The 14,631-nt window shown below is 51.5% G+C and overlaps 1 pseudogene; it reads left to right on the top strand.

Annotated features, from left to right (window-relative positions):
- Positions 1-8,532: 8,532 nt before the first annotated feature.
- Positions 8,533-14,281, top strand: LOC144148063 (uncharacterized; annotated as a pseudogene).
- The last annotated feature ends 350 nt before the right edge of the window (positions 14,282-14,631 follow it).

Genomic DNA, 14,631 nt, shown 5'->3' with positions numbered 1-14,631 from the left:
GTTTCTATGTTCTTTCGACTGCAAGCAAGCTCCAATGGGCAGAACATCCACGGTCGCCCATCACATTGACACAAGTACCCAGATGCCGTTGCGACAGCGACCCTACACGTTGTCGGCCCGGGATCGTAGCATTACTAGTGCGCATGTAGATGACATGCTCCGACGTTGCGCCATCCGACCATCTCAAAGCCTCTGGTCGTCGCCTGGGGTCCTAGTAACAAAATATTTCACCATCTTCCCGTATGGGAACCCTGAGTAGTATGCGAAGCAGCCATGGGGTCGACTCAAGTCCCCATTAGTTCAGCTGCGCGAGACCTCGTTGCATCAGTAGCAGCTTCTTGGCGGCGTTGACGTTTCCTGTCGGCTTCGCGAGCTCGAAGTTCGGGATCGGCCTGTAGCCGCTGCCGTTTCGTGGCAGCGGCTCGAGCCCCCTTATCCACGGCGCTGTCCGCGGCTCTGACACTGGCGTTGACGCTGACTCATCGCGGCGTTGCGGGAGGAGAATGAGGGGAGCGGAATGAGTAGTTCATACCGCGGAGCTAGAGTGGCGTCCCCAGCGGAGTATACAGCGGCTACCGCAGCTGTTGCCATTCATTGCGCAATCCCGGAAAGGAGAGGAGCGTCGACGAGGAGAGGAGGAATGCCGGATAGGAGAGGAGCGTCGGAGAGGAGAGGAGGAATGAATGAATGAATGAATGGCTTTATTGAGCAGGAGGCCGTAGGCCCTGGTTGGGGATTGGGTCAGGAGAAAAAAAAAGTTTACAGTTAAAAGATCACTGTTGAATTGCCTCGCATACTACTCAGGGTTTCCCTACGGGAAGATGACGACGATGGTTGAACGCGAAGCTATCTCGTGATGGATTCTGTGGTTGGCCAATCCCTAGGGGCATCCTGCCACAATCATCATAAGCGGGAACTACGCAGGGTTCCCCTACGGGAAGATGACGACGGTGGTTGAACGCAAAGCTATCTCGTGATGGATTCTTTGGCTGGCCAATCCCTAGGGGCATCCTGCCACAATCATCATCACCGGTGCCTGGCCAGGCAAGCGCAGTGGGGGTGTGGGCGCCGCACTGCGGAAGGAGGGACATAGCCCCGACCATAAGATGCTTCCCATCTAAAACAATGAGTCCCTCAGATTCTAGCTGTGTTGTATATCACCGTCTTAACAAGATCACCCGGAACGACGTTTATCCCCTACCTAGAATAGATGATGCCCTTGATTGTAACACGGTGGTGAATGCTTCTCCAGCCTTGATTTGCGCTCCGGTCATTGGCAGGTCCCTGTTTCTGAATCTGATCGACCAAAAACACCTTTTATCACACCAGATGCCCTATATGAGTTTAATGTAGGGCCGTTTGGCCTATGTAACGCGCCAGCCACGTTCGAAAGATTGATAGATAACATCTCGCGCGGTCTCAAATGGCGGACATGTCTCTTGCCTAGACGATGTCGTCGTGTTTCCTTCGGATTTCCAGACTCACCTGACTCGTCTGCACCAAATATTGACGTGCCTAACAGCTGCAGGGCTTCAAGTGAACAATGAAAATTGTCGCTTTGGTCCTCGTACATTGACTATTCTCGGCCACGTCGTGTCAAAGGATGGCATTCTACCCGATACCGAAAAGCTCCGTGCTGTCGCCGACTTTCCCAAACCGATGTCAGTGAAAGCCCTCTGCAGCTTCATCGGGCTGTGTTCGTACTTTCGGTGTTTCGTACGAAAGTTTGCATCTGTCATTCCGCCACTGACCAAACTCCTCGGTAGTGACCACGGCTTGTCCTCGTGGTCCAAGGAGTGCGACCAAGCACTTACAGCTTTGCGTCGTCTGCTGATTTCACCACCCATACTGCTGCACTACAATCCGAACGCCCCTACTTAAGTCCATACTGATGCCAGCGGCGCAGGCTTCGGTGCAGTGGTCGCTCAACGCAAGCCTAAGGACGAAGAGTACGTTGTCGCCTACGCTAGCCGGACTCTTACAAAAACTGAACAAAAATATTCGGTTGCCGAGAAAGAATGTCTTGCCATTATCTGGGCTCTTTCCTAATTTCGACCCTATCTCTACGGTCACCCTTTTGACGTAGTTACCGACCATCACTCGCTGTGCTGGCTGTCATCCCTCAAACACCCTATGGGACGTCTTGCTCGTTGGGCACTCCGCCTGCAGGTCTATGATATTCGAGTGGGCAGATCTGGCCGCAAGCACTCTGATGCGGATGCGCTGTCTAGTTCGGCGCTGCCTGGTAACCCGGAACGTCTTGCGAGAACCGATACGCTCGTAGCGTCATTAGGAAGCACCAAAGCTCTGGTGCCCCAGGCGTGTTGGGGCGTCGTACTGCGCATGCGCAGAACCCACGCCGTCCATGGGGCTTTGGGTTGCGTCGCTGGGTTTGCGTCGCTGGAGTTGCCGTTCTTGCGTCGCTCTCGCAGCCAGGGACACTGGACGTGACCATGGCTGAAGTGAAACCTGCGGCTTGTTCCTCGACTAACTCGATCAACTACGACGGTCGCTGACCTGAATTTGTACATTCCGTTCTTCGTTCGCAAGAAATGGCTAAAGAACGCAATCGTGAAGCGTTTCCTGCCTTCGGAAACAGTCCGCGCACACGCCGGCCGCCCTGCCAGCTCGGCACGCTCACCGGCTCGAACCGGCGCAGACCACTGTAGCAACCGCTTCTCGCTGCTCTTCTGAATCAATCAGATCGCCAAAAAGGAGTTCCACATGCGAGAAAGTAGGTGTTAGTGTGGTGAAGAATTGTGCTAGGGATTGTCATCAGGGCTTATTTTAAAAACCGCGATCAGATATCTCTCGCGATGCTAAGCCTACGCTGACCAGCCGCCATAGCCAGCCGCGGAAGTTCACCCGTTCGGCGGTCCGACCGGTCGCCGAGCCGCGCGCGGTGCGCCGAGAGGCCGAAAGATGGCGCTACCTGCACGGAAGAATCAAAACAGGCTACGCAAATGTCTTTGTCGCCGATCGCCTAAACGGCAATTATGGCTTAAGTAAAGTTCCACATGCGAGAAAGGGGATGATTGTGTGATGAAAAGTTGTGTTACGGATTGTCATTCGCAGTTGAACAGACAGCGGCGATCAAATATGCGCCAGGTTGCTAAGCCTAAAGTTTTCATCACCTGAGCCGACCCGAGCAACGCAAGCCGGTTTCGGGCCGTTGGGGACGCCCCTCTTCTAACACTCGCCGCGCGCGAGCACCTAGCGTTTGGGTTTCCCTAACTTCTTGGGGGACCCCAACGCCGACTTCCCCTATTCTAAAACCACCTATTGAGCTTCAACGACATAGCTTCTCGGCAGCGAGATGATCCATGGATTGCGAAGATCATTGAGTTTCTATCCACTACACCGCCTCCTGCATGGCCCAGGCCTCTTCGACGCCAAGCCTTCCACTTCGCCATACCGGATGGCCACCTTCTCTATCGCCGCAATTATATGCCCGGTGATAGAAATGGCTTCTTGTGGTTCCGCCCAGTTTACGTGCAGATGTATGCGCTGCTTACCACGCTGGTCCCAAAACCGCTCACGCGACTTCTTTAAATGTTCACTCGCCTCCGCCAACGATACTACGCGGGCGGAATGTACAGCTTCGTGCGCAAATACATTCGTGCCTGCCCTGACTGTCAGCCCCGCAAGACGCCTGCACCGCAGCCAGCCGGCTCTCTGCAGCCTTTGTCATGTCCTCTTCGTCCTTACGATCGTGTCGGCAACTACCTGTACGGCCCCTTGCCATGCACTTCTTCCGGCAACCGCTGGATTATTGTTGCAGTCGACTACCTAACACACTACGCCAAAGCCGCAGCGCTGCCAGCTGTTACGGCGCGTGATGTTGCTGGGTTCGTCTTGCGCTCCCTCGTCTTGCGACATGATGCACTACGCGAATTACTCAGCGACATACGGGGCGTATTCCTCTATGAGGTTGTGAAATCTCTTCTCGCTCAATGCAGCATTGTTGATCGCACTACGTCCGCATACCACCCACAGACAAATGCCCTGACCGGTAAATTCAACCACACACTCGGAGACATGCTCACCATGTACGTCGCTCCTGATCATTCAAATTTTGATGTGGTGCCACCTTTTGTAACGTTTGCTTACAACACCGCCGTACAGAGCACTACTACCTTTTTCACCTTTTTTCCTCCTCTATATACGCGAGCAGTCTTGCACAATGGACACAATACTGCCCTACAGCACTGAATCTTTTGAATGCCACCCCATTTGTGACATAACCCGACAAGCCAAAGAGTGCCCGCAGCTCGCCCGCTCACTGACAACGAAAGAACAGCGTCGGAGAAGCATCGTCACGACAACCGACACATGCGTCATCTTCCTTTCGTGCTGGCGATCTTCTGTGGCTGTGGATCCCCGCTACAACGGCGGGTCTATCGCCCAAAGTGCTTGCGAAATATCATGCACCCTACCGCGTCCTCAAGTGTACTTCTCCCGCGAACTACACAGCTGAACCGCTGACGCCCTCCACAAACCTTCGCTGTCGTGGCAGCGAAACCGTCCACGTCAGTTGCTTGAAGCCGTACTACGACCCCTCAGTCGCTTGGTCGCCGTAAGGCGCCAGGATGGCTCCTGCTTCATCCGGGGCAATTGTAGTGAAGATTCATTGAAGTTCTCTCGCTGTCCAATCCCTTTTCGCCGACCGTCAATCCCCGAATGTGTATGTAGCACGGGTCGACGGCTATCATCACCGGTGCGTCATCGCGCATCATCTGTCGAATCCTCCGGCTGGTTCAACTTGGACGGTTTGCCTATTGATCCCTCTTCAGCGGACTTTGTCTTCCTCAGAATAAACCCTCTTGCAAATAAATAAATAAATAAATAAATAAATAAATAAATAAATAAATAAATAAATAAATAAATAAATAAAAACAAATATTTTATAAATAATAATTAATTAATAATTAATAAAAATAAATAAATAAATAAATAAATAAATAAATAAATAAATAAATAAATAAATAGGCAGTAGTCTTCTGGCAAAGCGGACACGAACTTCATCTCTGACTCCTTTCTGCCACCTTCCATGCCCTCCCCTCCTGTCCACGGCAAACACGGTGGATGATGATGATGATGATGGTTGGTGTTTCATGGCGCAAGGCCAACGAGGGCAAAGAGCGCCAGAAAAGAAGTTATATAATGAAGCGAGGTGATTACCACAAAAAGGTAGGTATAAAAACATGTAAATTGGACATAGTAAAATCAATTAAAGGTAATGGCGATGGCTGGTGTATAGGGCCAGATTTGATTATGCGTGATATGAGATAAGGTTTAAAAACTTAACATCTGACAAATAATCAAACACATGTTTCATAGAAACACTGGCATCGTCACCTAGAACCATAGTCCAGGAGCGGTGATACGGCCACGCTGAACGTTCTTCCTTGCGTAGGTTTTTTTAGAGCCATAAAGCGGCAACTTTCGCTTCTCGCCGCTTTGGCGTCAACTGAAGGAGCAGCGATAGCCCAGCAGTGATCAAGAAACGATACGGTGATCTTGGACATCACCAGCTTCATCTACTCTTACGTCACAGCATCTTCGGGTAGAAAAGGAGTGCCCCTTCAGCTGCTACCTCAATTTGCTGCAGCCGCGGCGCACAGTTCGGGCACGCTGAACGCTGTTCTTTGCTCAGGTCACTGTATTGATTGAAAACATTTTGTCTTTAATTTAGTTGTCGCTGCTGCTGCCATGATTTGGTGCGCGTTTGTTTGTTCGAAGTGTCACATATAACCACTTTTTAGGACGAGCAAAGACATTGTGACGCTCAAAGATGAAATGAAAGCTGAATTTTCTGTTTCTCTTCGTAATGACAAAAAAAGGAAGAGATAAAGCCTAGGGTTCGCCAATGATGCTATTAGGAAGTTTCAAGAGCCGTTAAAAATGAAGAAAAAAATGTCGCATGTCATAAGGAAAACCAGGGGCTGAAGCAAAAGTGCCAAGACCTGGAAGGTAAAACTGAAGGACCTGAGGGACGCTTTGTGCAAGCGGAGCAGAACTCAAGGACTAAGAACATAGAAATCCGAGGTGTTGTCTAGTGTAAGAACTGGGGGAGGATACTTTTGCTGTCGTAGCAAAGATTGGCGAAGCTATCAGAGAACCTATGTGACAAAGCTTGGCCTTGAAGCTTGTCACCCCGTAGCTGTCCGTAATATTTTCTTGTAGTTGAAATAGAGGGAAACACGAGATGTGAGGCTTATGATGGCGACAAAAGCGCGGCTAACAAAGAGGACTTGGAACTGCACAACATGGAACCAATGTACGCGAACTAAAATCTCTGCCCGGCTCTTAAAAAACTTCTAGGCATGACCGTCAGGAGAGAACGCGAATATGCGTGAAAGTCGGCTTGGTGATTAAATTCAAAGATTTTTTGCTGAAAAAAAATTAGCGAAGCTTGCAGTCACGCGCAAGACTTGAATGGCGAAGCTTTTGTCGGTAAGCATGCCGGACTCATAGTTTTCCGTATCATTGTTTATTTGGATAGTTGCGGTGCTAGTACTCGTCGTCATATGCATCGATAAAATCGTCGCCATCTTCGCGGCGAGTGTGGATACAAAGTCATCTTCAGCATTCTAGACTTGCACCAGGTCTTCGCCATCGACTCGAGGCAGCGGTGGCGGGATCTGTAAGTCGTCTCGGGAACGAGTGGCACATTGGTAGCCATGTCTCCAATTATCCATAGTCGCTTCTAGAGAATGGGGCGGCCACGGTAACCTCTCCCAAGCAGGGTGACTTTTAGACGCTACCGCGTGCGAGTGATCTTCTACGGTACCGAGTGCATGCGCACGACGATACGAGGACGAACAAACGAGGTGCGTAAGTTATGGCGTGTCTTTATGGTTCCGGACAAGTGTTGCGAGGACTACGGCGAGCGCTGGAGGGTTTTTTTTTGTTTTGCGAAAGCCACTGCACACGCAGTGCTTACGGTATTTTCTTTGTGTTTTTTTATTATAACGCCGAACTAACTGACAGTAACCACAGCTCCGCCGTTAAAATACGGTCGAATTGTGTATAGTACAGATTAAAAACGAAAGAGACATTAGATCTGTTGAAAATATATCGCACCAGTCACTCTAGGCGGATCCTAAACGCGCTATCTCGAACTTCCCTTCGCTGTTTAAGTTAAACGGTTAGATATTTACAACGCTCCCGCGTTGCAATTCTACGCACGCTCCCTCGAAACAAAGTCGAACAAGTAAACCTATTCCTGCACCAGGTCAGTTCTAAATTTGATTGCATAATGGTATCGGAAACATGGTGTCATAATGATGTCGCTGTTCCAAGCATAAACAAGAACTGATCGAGCAAAGGAGGATGTGGTGTAGCACTTTGCTCGACAAACTCGCCACTATGGACCAGTACCACAGTTCTGCTTCTAAAGGCCGGAGTACAAAATTATAGCCGTGAAAACTGCCAATTACATTATTTCGACAGTATATCACCCTCCAACTGGAAACATCGAAAGAATTTTTTCTTAACACCCTTGCAGAGTATGTTTCTCTAAACCACTTGCTTCTCGTACGTGGAGGCTATCTTAATATTGAATTTTTTAGTGATAAATATTATTGGCACGCATTTAACACAAGGCTTTTATCGACAGCCTTTATGAGGACGCGTGTAACACCTTCGAGCTTATCTTGTCTTGACCTACCCATTACAAACGATAATGGTGATGTTTCAATTACAGTCACACTTTCGTCAGACATTATTGAACATTTTTCAGTGTTCATCACTTATCCCGGTCCAAACGTAAAGCAATGCGAGTAATTCCTATTTTCAATTGATTTCCGAGGAGAAATAAGAATCAGTTTATTAGGACATAAGGACGCATTATCGCAGGTGCGTGATGCGAAAAAGGCATGTCAATGAAGCCTACGCAGGTTTTATTGAGCCCTTTGGGCCGATTTCAAGCAACCATTTTCCTTTCGCTATCGTCAAGCGCAGAGAAAGACTAGGGAAACCCAGGGAATAGAACCAGCATAAAAAAGCTTTATTTATTTATTTATTTATTTACTTTTTATTTGTTTATTTATATATTTATTTGTTTAGTTTTATTTATTTCTTTGTTTGTCTATTTATTCACTTATTTATTTTGTAGTGCGAAAGACGAGCAAGTGGCGCGCAGCCACCATGCGAGCACTACCGAGCAAATGATCAGCTACGCGGCCACAACAACCGTCAGCAATGTCATTGTGATTGGCGTACGCCACTCAAGGAGATTGACCACTTGAATTGTGCAGATGACGACGAGGCAGCACGGTGAGCCACCGCAGCGGCATCGCCATCGGCGTAAAGCTCGTGAAGTGCTCGAGATATACTGCCGGCTGGAACACTTATCCGCTTGCCACTTCTGAGTGCCCCTCCTACTCTCCGCTTTCAAGGCAATAAACCCGCATTACATTTTGGTGGAGTGTGCGGATTCCATCCTCGCCCTGCTCGGTAGCTTTACCCCGTGTACCCGCCAGCCTGGAGCTTCGGAGTCGCACCCTGCTTTCTACCGTTGGGTCCACCATGACTAGTGACGCCCGAAACACGACATCGCCTTCGCCACCGGCTGTCATCTGCTCCGGGGTGATCCGTGAGCGTGAGCCGGCGATGTTCACTGGCGCAGACGACCAGGACGTCGAAGATTGGCTTTCGGCCTATGAGAGGGTAAGCGCACACAATAAGTGGGACGATGCCATGAAGCTAAATAACGTTTGTTTCTCCTTGAGGGGACTTGCCGAAAAATGGTATCTCAACCACCCAGAGGATCGCGCAACGTGGACCGCATTCAAAACGAACTTTTAGGCAGTATTTGACCGGCCTGCGGTTCGCAAGCTTCGCGCGGAGCAGTGTTTGAGAGAGAGAGCTCAAAAGGCCGGCGAGAACTTTACCAGCTACATCGAGGATGTGGTCGACCTTTGCAGGCGCGTGGATCCTTCCATGCCTGAGCAAGACACCATCAAACACATACTCAAGGGAATAGATGAGGACGCGTTCCAGATGCTTCTGGCGAAAAACCCTCAGAGCGTCCGAGACGTCATCAGCTTGTTGCAGAGTTATGACGAGTTGCGCAGGCAGCGTCGCCTCACTCGTCGCCGCCCTGTGGAGCGTGAGGAGCCGCTCTGTGGGCTGGCACTCGACGAAAACCCGTCGCTACTGAGCCGCATCAAGGAGTTTGTTCGTGAAGAGGTGCCTCGGCAGATCTCTCTCCTTCCTTGTACATCTCTGCCATCGTCGCCGGTACCAGATCCTTGCTTGTCGTCGCCACTCCGTCGAATTATTAGGGAAGAAGTCGCTGAAGTCTTACCGACAACGCCAGCTGTCCCCCAGACGTTGCCTGTAGCGGCGCCTCTATACGCTGAAATGGCGGCACGGCAGGCTCCGCCCACCGCTTACGTGCCCTTACGCCGCCCGCAGCCGCCGCCTTACCTTCCTCCAGCTTCCTCGGCACCGCTTCACAGCAACCCATGGCGCACGCCCGATAACCGGCCGATTTGTTATTTCTGTGGAGTTCCTGGTCACGTAGCGCGTTATTGCCGCCGTCGAGTCGCGCCGTCCGGAGACGCTTACCGAAGACCAGTCTTTGCTGCTAGCGTGTATACTCCTCCACGTTCGTCCAGCAATGCCGCTGCTGAGCCGCCATATCTCTCGCCTCCTCGCGAAGCACCCGATACCCGTCGGTCGTCCTCCCCTCGTCGCCGTTCCATTTCGCCGCTGCGCCGTCGTCCGAATGCCCAGGAGGAAAACTGATCGCCGCAGTTCCGGAGGCAAGAACTGCGGCGCCGTCGAAATACCAAAGCCCTGGCCTGTCTGTTACGAACGTGATTGAAGTAGTTATCGATGGAATCACCACTTACGCCCTTGTAGACACGGGAGCAGCCATCTCTGTTATATCCGACAAACTTTGCCGCAAATTACAAAAAGTGACGACCTCAATATCCGGTTTCCGTCTCCGCACAGCTACGGCGCATCACGTCGAGCCTTCAGCCGTTTGCACAAGCCGTGTCTTTGTGCAAAACGCGATGTATGTAATCGAGTTTGTCGTTCTTTCCTCGTGCTCCCACGACATTATCTTGGGGTGGGACTTCCTGTCGCGTCACCACGCTGTTATTGACTGTGCCCGCGCCGAGATCTCCTTATTTCCGCTGTGTGGTACTGAAGTGCACAAGGTAACCACTACATTCAAGCTGTGCGCCGCAGAAGACTCCACAATCCCTCCAGCCTCTGCAGTTGTCGTGCCGGTAATCTGTGATATGGTGTCTGACGCAACTGTTGTGTTTACCCCCTCTAATCTGTTTATGCGTCGCCAGGGCGCCCCTCTCCCCTACGCCATTCTTGAAATCGAAAATGGCGCTAGCATGATCTCCATCTGCAATACCTCCTCTTCACCCTTAACCGTGCATCGTGGCGAGTCCCTTGGACGCGTCGAAGCTATTGACGCTCGCCTCATAAACGACTTCCCGGATGCATCCCACGTTCTGTCGCTCAGCTCGCTAAGCCCGCCTCTTCCCCGTGCATCTGATTCGGCCGCCTTCGTTCCCTCCGCAGACGACAACCTCGACCCTGTCCAGCGCAACCACCTGCTCACCCTTCTTCACCGTTTCCGATCTACCTTCGACTGCCAGCAAACTTCCTTGGGCCGCACGCAGACCGTCACACATCGCATTGACACCGGCTCTCATCCACCTTTGAGGCAGCGACCATACCGCGTTTCAGCCAAAGAGCGATCCGTGATCGAAACGCACGTTGATGAAATGCTTCAGCGTGGTGTCATTAGGCCTTCTAACAGCCCGTGGGCTTCACCGGTCGTTCTTGTTGGCAAGAAAGATGGGTCTGTTCGTTTTTGTGTCGATTATCGACGACTGAACAAGATCACCCGGAAAGACGTCTACCCGTTGCCACGCATCGACGACGCATTAGATTATCTGCAAGGCGCCGAGTTCTTCTCTTCCTTAGACCTCCGCTCGGGTTACTGGCAGGTGCCGATGGCAGACGACGACCGCCCCAAGACCGCGTTCGTGACCCCCAACGGGTTATACGAATTCAACGTGATGCCGGTCGGGTTATGTAATGCGCCTGCCACTTTTGAGCGCATGATGGACGACATTCTGCGTGGCCTCAAGTGGAAAACTTGCTTATGCTACTTGGATGACATCGTGGTATTTGCGCCCGATTTTGACACCCACCTCAGTCGCCTGGAACAAGTTCTGCAGTGCCTTACCGACGCTGGGCTACAGCTGAATGTTAAAAAGTGTCATTTTGCTGCCCGCAAACTGACAATTTTAGGTCATGTTGTTTCAAAGGACGGCATTCTTCCCGACCCTGCTAAACTTCGAGCTGTTGCCGCTTTCCCGAAACCGACTACCGTAAAAGCCCTGCGCAGTTTTGTCGGACTCTGCTCCTACTTCCGACGCTTCGTGCCCAACTTTGCGTCCGTCATCGCGCCTCTAACGAAGTTACTGAGCGGAAATCATGACCTGTCTACCTGGTCACCTGCTTGCGATGAAGCCTTTGTAACCCTACGCCGCTTACTTACGTCACCTCCCATTTTGCGTCATTTTGATCCCTCCGCGCCCACCGAGATCCATACCGACGCCAGCGGCTTAGGTCTGGGAGCAGTGCTTGCCCAAAGGAAGGCGGGATTCGACGAGTACGTCGTCGCATACGCGAGCCGTACTCTTACAAAGGCGGAATGTAATTACTCTGTTACAGAGAAAGAGTGTTTGGCCATCGTGTGGGCTATTTCAAAGTTCCGGCCTTACCTCTACGGTCGAACTTTTGATGTAGTCACAGATCACCATGCCCTTTGTTGGCTATCGTCGCTGAAGGATCCCTCCGGTCGCCTTGCACGCTGGTCCCTTCGCCTTCAGGAATATGACATCCGAGTGATATATCGGTCTGGACGCAAGCACAGCGACGCAGATGCTTTATCTCGCTCACCTTTATCCACTGATTCGTCCGAAATTACGGCCATTGATTGCATACAGGCATCTGAGCCACTTGAGGACATGGCAGGGCAGCAACGCAAGGACCCTTGGATATCTTCCATTTTTGACCTGATTTCGAACCCTACGGAACGTAGTGCCTCGCGGGCACTGCGACGTCAGGCCGTGCATTTTTCCATTCGTGACGGGCTTCTGTATCGCAGGAATTACCTCCCCGAAGGCCGCAAGTGGTTGTTGGTGATCCCTCGCCACCTACGCTCTACAATCTGTGCTAACTTCCACACGAATGCGCAATTCGCCCATGCAGGAGTCTTTAAGACGTACCAGCGGTTGCGGCTGCGCTACTTTTGGCGAGGAATGTATTCCTTTGTAACGAAGTTCATCAAATCATGCCGAGAATGCCAACGTCGCAAGTCTCCGCCACAGTCACAAACCGCCCCATTACAGCCTTTGCCCTGCCCCGCGCGCCCTTTCGACCGCGTCGGGATAGACTTATACGGCCCTCTGCCCCTGACTGCGGCCGGCAACCGGTGGGTTATCGTCGCCGTGGATCACCTTACGCGATACGCTGAGACTGCTGCCCTACCGGCTGCCACAGCGGGCGAAGTTGCTACCTTCATTTTGCACCATTTCATCCTGCGTCATGGAGCACCACGACAACTTCTAAGTGACCGGGGCCGTGTCTTTTTGTCAGAAGTGGTCGAGGCTCTCCTGAAAGAATGCAACGTCACCCACCGCAGCACTACAGCCTACCATCCCCAGACTAATGGATTGACGGAGAGATTTAACCGCACCCTCGGCGACATGCTCGCTAAGTGCGTGTCTTCGGACCACTCCGATTGGGACGCGATTCTCCCCTTTGTGACTTACGCGTACAACACTGCGACGCAGACTACTACAGGGTTCTCGCCGTACTTCCTCCTCTATGGCCGTGAAGCATCCTGCCCCCTCGACACCATTCTACCCTACCGACCCGACGCATCCGAATACACGCCAGTTTCTCAGCTCTGCAGCCACGCTGAGGAGTGCCGTCAGCTTGCTCGCAATTTTACTTCCGAGGACCAATTCCACCAAAAACATCGGCGTGATGGTGACAACCCACAAGTGGTTTTTTCTCCCGGCTCTCTCGTATGGCTTTGGGTACCAGCCACTACCCCTGGACTTTCTAGCAAGCTCCTTTCCAAGTTCCATGGGCCGTACCGCGTACTCGAACGAACCTCCGCCGTTAATTACGTTGTGGAGCCGCTCACACCATCGTCTGATCTACGCTGCCGCGGCCGCGAAACGGTACACGTGCATCGCCTCAAGCCGTACTACGACCCTTCCGTCGTGACGTGCCCTTAGGTCGCCAGGGTGGCTCCCTTCCCGGTGGGGGGTAATTGTAGTGCGAAAGACGAGCAAGTGGCGCGCAGCCACCATGCGAGCACTACCGAGCAAATGATCAGCTACGCGGCCACAACAACCGTCAGCAATGTCATTGTGATTGGCGTACGCCACTCAAGGAGATTGACCACTTGAATTGTGCAGATGACGACGAGGCAGCACGGTGAGCCACCGCAGCGGCATCGCCATCGGCGTAAAGCTCGTGAAGTGCTCGAGATATACTGCCGGCTGGAACACTTATCCGCTTGCCACTTCTGAGTGCCCCTCCTACTCTCCGCTTTCAAGGCAATAAACCCGCATTACAATTTAAATTAAACACTGCAGGTTTACAAAGCCCGAGCAGGAGTGCCAAGGCGAGTACAAGGACAGCGCTACTCAAGTAACTTTGCGTAAAAGTAAAGTGAAAAAGAAAGCTCCAACAAGTAAGTAATAACGTCATGGCCCAAAAAATACAAGAGGGAGAGAATGCTAGACAATAGCAGAAACAACACTCCATCAACACAGCAAACTTCAGTTCGGGACAGCAGTACTTCGGCCAAGATACACTTCCAAGATTTCACGTTTCAGGAAAGTTACAGGAAAAAAATTTCATTCTTCAATGGTGCTAGGAAACAATGAGCAATAAGTTGTGTTACTCCTGGCAAAAATGTGGTCAAGAAAAGGTCATGGGTATGATCAGTTTTTCTTGATGAAAGTGGTCTAAGATAGGAAGTATGGTCTAACCCAAGCTAATTGATGATGAACAATTCAACATTCACCTATTATGACCGCGATAGACCCCGGTTTACACTAATCTTGAGAGAGAGAGAGAGAGAGAGAGAGAGAGAGATAAAACATCTTTATTGTCCGGCAAACTTGACGCTGCCTATCGTCGTGTCAGTGGGTCCCTCGGCATCGGCTACCTACATGCACCCAGCCCCCGAGGGGACAGTGCTTTCGACCGCTGACGCTCGAGAGCCTCCAACACTTGCTGAACGGCCCTGTATTGCACGTCGTAGTCCTTGCTTTCCACCGCATCCGCTAGGTGCGGCGGTAACGTCTCTGTAGCACTGTCGTTCACTTTACAGTTCCACAGGATATGAGCCATCGTGGCCCTGTCCTTCCTACACAACGCGCACACATCGCCGGAAACACGTCCGGGCACACGTGCTTGGCTATCACCGGAGTCCACATCGCGCACGTTTGTAGTTGTCGCAGCGTCACCGCTTCCCTGCTCGTAAGCTTGTGGTGGGGCGGCGGGAACACCTGTCTATTGCCCCTGTACCACTCCAGAGTGTCCTTATACGAGGTGAGCGGC

The sequence above is a fragment of the Haemaphysalis longicornis genome, unplaced genomic scaffold (genome assembly GCF_048455015.1).
Source record: "Haemaphysalis longicornis isolate Haplotype H1 unplaced genomic scaffold, Haemaphysalis longicornis Haplotype H1 scaffold_75, whole genome shotgun sequence".
Classification (NCBI taxonomy): Eukaryota; Metazoa; Arthropoda; class Arachnida; order Ixodida; family Ixodidae; genus Haemaphysalis; species Haemaphysalis longicornis.
Note: the sequence above shows the minus strand (reverse complement) of the source record. Positions and strands in the feature narration are given on the sequence as shown.